Raw genomic sequence first — 9,392 nt, forward strand, 5'->3', positions numbered from 1 at the left:
CCTAGGGTTAAGTAATTAAAAGTTAATAACTTTAACTATGTTAGAGAGAGCATAATTGATCATTAATGTATGCATGAATTGCTTGTCTTGACCTAGGATACGTAATTTATTGATTAATCATTCATAGTCCAATTCATACTTATATCAATTTGGTGTTTAACTTGTGCTTGATCATTGCATGGTAATTCATAAATTGGTACATCTAGGTATTTGATCATAATAAGTAGTAATTTAAAGAATTAGTAATTCATAAATTGGTTAGAGAGCATAATTGATCATTAGTCCACCATCCAAGGTTGCAAAATTAAAGAAGAATATATCCAATTTCGAACAACAAATGGGAGAGTCGTTATACGAAGCATCAGAGATGTACAAAGGTCTTCTTAGCAATTGTCCTCAACACGTCTTGAATATTCAACAAGAGGTATAAATTTTCTATGATGGGATGAATGTGACTACGAGAAAAATACTTGTTTAGTGCATACCAGTTATATGTACTCAAAATAGGATAGACCTTCGAATAGGTGACCCTAACTCTAAGCCCACAACCAAACAAGGAACAGGAAGTAGAGAAAAGATCACAGATTCTAAGTCTATGACATCCTAGTACATATAACCTTAGCGTATCCACTCAGCAATTATTGGCATACTAATAAAGACCTTTTTAGTTCTCAGATAAGTAGTTATAGTAACACAAAATACTCCTATAGTATTTTAAGTTTATGTTTTGTTCTAGTGTTTTCGTTGTAGTAGTGTTGGTAAGTTTTTAGACTTGTTGCAACCTCACAACCACACTTAGGCACATGCTAGTCACTCCTCGGATAATATAGTTGATCAGGCTATATCTTCCCAGGGTTGCCCATATGTCTCTAAGTCTAATTGTGTTGCCCAACAATCGTAATACTTTTGTTCTGTCCTAGTGACACTGATTTTTAGTATGAATGCAGGTATGTATACTTGGTTAAATATTTTATTATTTAAAAGTATAAACTCTTTATCAGAGTATTTTAATCCCGCTGTGTTTATAGTTCGTATATCTTTTATGGGTTGATATACTCAATTCACTATAAACAATGCTCTGATACCAATCTGTCACACCCCAAAACCGGAACGGCGGAAACGTTCGGGGGTGGAGGACGTCATGTACAGTATCACAACAATGCAAAGTAGTAAACAACCAACAACATCATCCATTGCATTAATAATATAATTTAATACAAGTGTGTTCTGTCAAGTTATATAGACACCAAAAATATGAATCAAAATAAGAGATGAGTCTTGAACGAGCACCATCTTCTCAAAACCTGGCACCGGTACCTGTCTACTGGTGACCTGAGAATACAAGTTATTTTGAAAGAGTTTACCAGCTTTAAAGCTGGTGAGATCATAAGTATATTAGTGTCTAAGTTTGTATGAAAGTGTTTGTAAGTATGTAATGTATAAGTTTGAAAATGTTGTAAGTGTTTGAATTCTCCTAGAAAACCCTATGTTTCCTACTAAAAGTAGCCTTCTACCAAGGCATCTAGTGGTCGTGTGTGTGTCTCTTGTAAGAGTATGTATTTTCCCAAATCTGACTATCATTAACCAAAAGTATAGTTTTTACATTATTGTTTATTATGTGAAGATCACAAAGTGAATGTAATGGGAAAATAAATAGTACTGTAGTGTTGTATTGAGTAACTACTGCTGTTCTAACTACCTTAAACCAATTGTTATTTAACGTACCATGTGATCGACCTGTACCATACTACCGACTATAAACACGACGATGTAAGACGTCGGAAGAAATGACGTTTGGCACCCGTAGACTTGCAAGTCCCACTGTAGCGAGTAGCAAGGTGTAGGATAGTCAATCCAGTATAGATCTATACACAAACTCAACGCTCTCCATTTAAGGAGATTCTAGATACAAAACGGGCCATGACAGGTGATGCCATGCCCCATTACGTGGCTCACATAACTGTAGTAATGTTCTAGTATATGTATGTGCTAGCTGTATTGTGTGTTCTCTCTCTGTCTAGCATGTATGTATGTTCTCTCTGTATGGTATTGTTTGTTTCTCATCATAGTATTCTCTATCTGTATGTTATGTTCTCTCTGTATGGTATTGTTTGTTTCTCATCATAGTATTCTCTATCTGTATGTTATGTTCTCTCTATATGGTATTGACTCATGTATGAACTGACTCATTGTATGTTTCACTGTTCTAGTAATAGTATTAGTATCTCCCTAAACTATACCTATTATAGCTTACTAGTAATGTTGTTTGAATGTATGAACATGTGTGTATACCTTTGCTACCCAAAGATATTGAATAGAAAGAAGTAACCTTTTATATCTATACACATATACATGATATATGACTAGGATTCAAACGACCTTCGGACAAACAACCGATACCCTAAGTCCACAACCAAACAAGGAACAGAAGGTAAGGTGAGCTATCAGTCCTAAGTCCTTTAAATCCTACTTATATAACTATATCTATATAGATACACATTTAACAGAATATAAGTTTAAAAGAGTTTAATAAAAGTATTTGACATGTAAAAGAGTTTGTAAAACAGTTTGAAGTAAAACAGTTTGATAACACAGTTTGAAAAGTAAGAAATCCACTTGTTTGGTAGTTATTAATCGCATGTGATTGATATAATAACTATAATAGTTCAACTTGTATTCCCCCCCCCCCTTAAAAGCATTTAAAATCATTTAAAAGGTTGATTAAGGGGGTATGAACTCACCTATAGTGAGTGGTTTGGATGAAAGTGCTAGATAGGATGCTAAGTGTCAAGTGAAGACTTGAGCACACACGCGGATCCTATTTAACATATAATGATACATATATGAATACAATTAGTGCTTATAACAACTAGTTATTGAATTGGAACCACCTTAGGGACTAGTAAACACTTATTTTGAAGTGTTACAACCATATATGATTGTATATAAGGGGTATATGGCTATACAAGGGAGTGTATGGTCAAAATGCACAACATTTGTGTGTGTGCGGCCAGGATGTGTGTGCGGCCGCACACTCCCTATGAAATATGCCAAAACGTATTTTAAGGCTTTAGGACTCATCTAGGAAGGTTTCTTACTTCATGCTTTAGCCTTATATGGAGTTCATTGCCATTTTTGGACCTAAAAAGGGTGTGTGCGGCCACCTTGATGTGTGCGGTCGCACAACCTTTATGAAGATGATAAAATCGTGTTTTTCTAGTATATCATCAAGTTTTCTTAGCGTATAACAAGTTATGATAAGTGTATACACATTATAGAGGCTTGAAAGGGTGATTAAGGTCCAAAACTAGTGTGTGTTCTTGGTGTTCTTGACTAAAGATGGATGTTTTCATGGATCAAAACAAAGGGTTTTGCTAGTTAGGGTCGTGCATCAACAATTCAAAAGGAAGAATTACTTACTTTTATGAAGATAAAGATGAAGATTTGGATGATACTTGAGAGGATTTCGAGTTCTAGTCTTGAAGAAGTGGAAAAGTGTTCAAAAATGACTAAGTCTTGAATATATAGGGGAGAGTGTGCGGTTGGGATGGGTGTGTGGCCGCACACTCTTGTGTGTGGCCGTACACACAAGTGTGTGGCCGCACACTCCATATGTTGGAGTGTTTGGCCCGATTTTGCTTGATATGCATCTAGTTATCCCATTTCTAGGCTCCTACCTTGATGGTACTAGGTTTAGAACACTCAAATAGACTCTATACAGTGCTAAAGGATAGCAAAACGAGTCTAATTTTGGTTGAATCGATCTATTGTACATGATAAAAATTTCAGGTTGTCACATTTGAGAACATGGATCGAAGAATGACGAAAATGGATCAGTCCATAGATGTCATATGAGTTGGATGTGACAATTCCAATGGGCCGCACTTAACGAAAGATTGCGATGTGGATGCAAATGGGAAACAAAAAGCTTAAGTATGTTAATCGAGTGGGGACAAGTGCAATGAGGATTAGAGGAAACCAAAAAAAGAGTGGTTGCCTTATGATGAGTACAAAAAGTAAAAAGATGAGAAGTATAGGAACATCGACCGAGGTTTTTATCAAAAAGAACCATCAGTTGAAAACAATTCCAATTTCGAGTCGATGCTAGCATGCTTTCATCCGTTTCTGCGAAGAGGCATGATGTAACTAATGCTACGATAAGAAACCAACAAGTGGCAATATCGAGCATTGAAACTCAATTGGGTCAGTTGATAAAATGCATGAATTAGCGGATACCTCCTAAAAATCCCGAACCAAAAGTACAATCTCACTTTATGGCTAAATAATCTGAAATAGAGGTTCATTATGAGCCATTTGTGATCCATGATGTAGCTACCACACAACCCGATCCACAACTAGAAGAAGAGAATATCGATGCAAAAACAGAATCGAGTTCCGCCTAGTGCCCACGACGTGGCGACAACGCCACGTCATGGCGGCTGAAGGGTGAAAATTCTTCTCCTTCAAAACCAAATCTGCCTCCAAAGAATCTTCTAGAGTCGGAACAAAAGAAATTCTTAGAACAAGTGCTACTCGGCTTAATGAATTCTCCATTCCTCAAATCCATGGCTAAGCTTCCTGAATTTTCTAAAGATGTGATGATGAACCGAAAATAGTTGGAAAAAGCATCTACCGTTGTGCTTAATGAGTTGTGTTCAACTGCAATCATTGATGGATTGCCGATAAAAATAGGAGATCCATGACGATTAACTCTACCATGTGAATTTGGCAATTCTATTTCAATAAATGCTTTAGCCAATTCGTGGGCTAGCATCAATCTCATACCATATTCTTTTTACGAGAAGCTTGCTCTACCAAAGTTACAAACCACAAGAATGGCATTTTGAATGGCGATCACTCGATCACTCACCCACGTGGCATTGTTGAAGATTTGTTGGTGAAAGTTGGAAATTTTATTTTTCTAGTTGACTTTATGGTTCTAGACATGAAAGAAGATGAAGACCTTCCTATACTCTTGGGAAGACCATTATTGAGTACCGCAAGAGCCCTTGTCGACATCCATGATTCTAAACTCACACTTCATGTAGAAGATGAAGAACTGACTTTTGAAATGAACCAAAAAGTGAGTTATGACAAGCCAATAGACGAGGGGTTATGGTGAATGATTTGGATGAATAAAATCTCAACGAGTTAGATGAGATAGAGAAAGTTATGTAGGAGGAGTTGAAAGCTTGGAGAATCCTCAAGTTGATGAAGTAAAGTGTACCAAGCCGAAAGCTTCAATTCCTATGACCTTTGAAGTATTCGCGTTCACTACACCCAATGCTCAAGTAGATGAAGTAATTGAAGAAGAAAAGTTTGATTTGGGTGATGAAGAGAAGATAGGCAAAAAAGAGAGTGAAAAGATGTAAACAAGCCAATCATTGATAAAGATGGAGGTGGAAGAAAAAGAAGAAGAGAGGAAGACGTAACTTGATGGAAAAAGTAAAGGGATGAAACGAAAACACGAAGAAAGCACCAATCAAGAGAAGAAGGAAAACATGAAAAAGGCATACATATGAAGGGTACAAGCTTATAGGAGGAAGTGGAATGAACAAAAGCAGAAAGGGAGATTCCACTCCCCATCGCAACAACGTAGGTTTAGAACATTCAAATAGACTCTATACAGTGCTAAAGGATAGCAAAACGAGTCTAATTTTGGTTGAATCGATCTATTGTACATGATAAAAATTTCAGGTTGTCACATCATCCCCCCGTTAGAGAGAATTTCGTCCCGAAATTAGAGTTTAAGCAATTAAGTAGTTACAATTTACTAAGCAAAAAGATGAGGATATTTCAGTTTCATTTGATCCTCACGCTCCCAAGTGAATTCAGGTCCTCACTTGGCGTTCCAGTGAACCTTCACTATCGGGATGCGGCTTTGCTTTGTTTGCTTGACCTCCCGGTCCATGATCTCTATAGGTTCTTCCACGAAGTTGAGGCTCTCGTTGATCTCGATCTCGTTGAGTGGGATTACAAGAGTCTCATCGGACAGACACTTTTTCAAGTTCGAGACGTGGAAAGTAGAATGTACGTTACTGAGTTCACGAGGTAAGTTAAGTTTGTAAGCTACATCTCCGATTCTAGCGAGAATCTCGAAAGGCCCTATGTATCTTGGATTTAGCTTTCCACGCTTTCCGAAGCGTATGAAGCCATTCCAGGGTGAGACCTTCAATAGAACACGGTCGCCCACCTGGAATTCCAATAGTTTCCTTCGTTTATCTGCGTAGCTTTTCTGTCGGTCTCTAGAGGCTTTCAATCGTTCACGGATCTGAACGATCTTCTCTGTCGTTTCCCGAATGATCTCCGGACCCGTGAGAGGGCTGTCAGGAACTCGTCCTTTAGCTAACTGGGTGTCACCCACCTCAGCCCAGCACAGAGGGGATCTGCACTTTCGGCCGTAAAGGGCTTCGAATGGAGCAGCCTTTATGCTCGTGTGATAACTGTTGTTGTAGGAAAATTCGACAAGGGGTAAATGAGTATCCCATGCTTTCCCAAAGTCGATCACACAGGCTCGCAACATATCTTCCAAAGTTTGGATAGTCCTCTCACTTTGTCCGTCGGTCTGTGGATGATAGGTTGTACTCATGTCCAGCCTAGTTCCTAGGGAACTTTGTAGCGACTGCCAGAACCTCGAAGTGAATCTACTGTCTCTGTCCGAGATAATGGATATGGGAACACCGTGCAGTCGTACAATCTCCCGTATGTAGGTTCTTGTAAGCTTCTCCATCTTGTATGTCTCTTTGATAGGTAGGAAGTGTGCGGACTTGGTCAATCTGTCGACGATGACCCATATGGTATCAAGTCCACCCGTTGTCTTGGGCAACTTGGTTATGAAGTCCATTATGATCCGCTCCCACTTCCATTCCGGTATCTCCGGTTGTTGTAATAGACCTGAGGGTTTCTGGTATTCGACCTTGACCTTGGCGCAAGTAAGGCATTTACTCATGAAGGTCGCAATCTCTGCTTTCATGTTAGGCCACCAGTACAGCTTTTTAAGATCCATATACATCTTATCTGAACCTGGGTGGACGGAGTAACGAGTGTTGTGTGCCTCGGTCATGACCAAGTCTTTGAAACCACCGTGTTTCGGTGTCCAGATCCGATCCATGAGATATAAGGCTCCGCCACCTCTGACTTCCAAGTTTTTGTCCATCCCTCTCAGGGATTCACCCGCCACCTTTTCAGGTTTCAAAGCGTCGAGCTGAGCCTCCTTAGTTTGCGTGGACATGTGTGAATGGATAGTCATAGTCAAAGATTTGACCCTACGACCAGAGTATTCTTTCCGACTTAGGGCGTCAGCTACTACGTTGGCTTTACCCGGATGATAAAGAATTTCGCATTCGTAATCACTGAGTAGCTCGACCCACCGTCGTTATCTCATGTTGAGCTCCTTCTAGTGGAATATATGTTGTAGGCTTTTGTGGTCTGTAAAGATAGTGCTTTTTGTACCATACAGGTAGTGTCTCCAGATCTTCAGAGCAAACACAACTGCTCCTAGTTCAAGATCGTGAGTGGTGTAGTTAACCTCGTGTGTCTTTAGCTGTCTCGAGGCATAGGCAATGACCTTACCTCGTTGCATCAGAACACAGCCGAGCCCTTGATTGGACGCATCACAATAGACAACGAAGTCTTCTATCCCTTTGGGGAGGGATAGTATTGGTGCGGTGCACAAGGCTCGCTTGAGCGTTTGGAATGCTCTCTCCTGCTTCTCTTCCCAGTCAAAGGCCACACCCTTCTGGGTCAGTGTTGTAAGAGGTTTCGCGATTCGGGAGAAGTTTTGAATGAACCTGCGATAGTAGCCAGCGAGGCCTAGAAATTGACGAATTTCAGTAGGCGTCTTCGGTGCTGACCAGCTCTCAATGGCTTTGATTTTGGAAGGGTCCACGTGTATTCACTCTTCGCTAACCACGTGCCCTAAGAATTCGACTCGTCGGATCCAAATTTTGCATTTCGAGAACTTCGCATAGAGCTTCTCCGAACGCAGCGTTTCTAAGACTTGTCGAAGATGTCGACTATGTTCCTCCTTACTACGAGAGTAGATAAGTATGTCATCGATGAAGACGATGACGAATTCGTAGTGCCCATAACGAGTTCGGAAGGCTGTCTTCGGAACATCCTCCCCTAGCACTCGTAGTTTGTGATATCCGGACCTTAAGTCGATTTTTGAAAAGAAGTTCACCCCTTGAAGTTGGTCAAATAAATCGTCAATACGAGGCAAAGGATAACGATTTTTGACGGTCAGTTTGTTGAGCTCCCTGTAGTCGATGCACCTACAAAACGATCCGTCTTTCTTCTTGACGAACAAGACTGGAGCTCCCCAGGGTGAGAAGCTTGGTCTTATAAAGCCCTTGCTGAGCAGGTCGTTAAGTTGACAGGATAGTTCTTGCATCTCTGCAGGTGCTAGACGATAGGGCGATTTGGCTATGGGAGTAGCCCCGTGGAACCAAGTCTATTCTGAACTCGACTTGACGTTGCGGAGGTAATCCTGGGAGTTCTTCTAGAAAGATGTCGGGAAAGTCGCGTACTACTGGAATGTTCTAAATGTCTTTCGTTTCTTGGCTCACATCGACCACATGAGCAAGGAATGCGTGACATTCCTTTCGCAAGAATTTCTGGGCTTGAATGCTCGAGATGATACGAAGGTTCGTGCCGGGTTTGTCGCCATAAACTACTAGAGTTTCGCCAGATGGCAGATTAAGGCGAACTGCCTTTTCGTAACACATGATGTCGGCACGATGAAGATTCAACCAATCCATGCCGATAATGACGTCGAAACTTTTAATTGAGACCGGCATGAGGTCGATCGAAAATGAATGGCTATCTAGTGTTAGGGTACACCCTATGAATATACTGCTAGTGCTCTCCGTCTTTCCATTAGCCATTTCTGCAGTGAACGGTTCTTTAAGTGCTCGTGATTTTTTTGCTTAAGTAAATGAGCAAATTTTTGGTTCACGAAGCTCCTCTCCGCTCCACTATCAAACAGAATGCATGCATAAGAGTTATCGAGGAGAAATGTACCAGTGACCACTGTGGGGTCGGCAACCGCTTCCTCGTGGCCTATGGCCAGAACTCTTCCCACTCTACCGGCATTCCCTGCCTTTGGGCAGTCCCTCTTGTAGTGGCCCACCTCGCCACAACCGTACCAAGCTTGGCCCACACCAGCGTCGGGGACTTGGTTGAGTGGCCTTGCCGGGGCTTTGCAGAAACGGGCGGTGTGCCCCTTCCTGTTGCAGTTCGAACACTGCATTTCCCGGCAGGCTCCTGTGTGGTGGAAGTTGCATTTGTTGCACTTAGGCAAAATTCCAGCGTACTGCTTTACCAGAGCAGCAGCGGCAGGTGCTATCGCAGCATGAACTGCCACGACCTGCTGCTTTTTGGCAGCCTTCTTC

The 9,392-nt window shown here is 40.9% G+C and overlaps 1 non-coding gene across 1 annotated transcript; it reads right to left on the minus strand.

The window, feature by feature from the left end:
- Positions 1-300: 300 nt before the first annotated feature.
- Positions 301-408, minus strand: LOC145151798 (small nucleolar RNA R71). The gene has a single exon (XR_013732352.1). It is a non-coding gene; the product is annotated as a small nucleolar RNA R71 (small nucleolar RNA).
- Between the last annotated feature and the right edge of the window lie 8,984 nt (positions 409-9,392).

The sequence above is a fragment of the Lactuca virosa genome, chromosome 1, assembly GCF_052849685.1.
Source record: "Lactuca virosa cultivar CGN04683 chromosome 1, Lactuca_virosa_CGN04683_v6, whole genome shotgun sequence".
In the NCBI taxonomy this organism is placed as follows: Eukaryota; Viridiplantae; Streptophyta; class Magnoliopsida; order Asterales; family Asteraceae; genus Lactuca; species Lactuca virosa.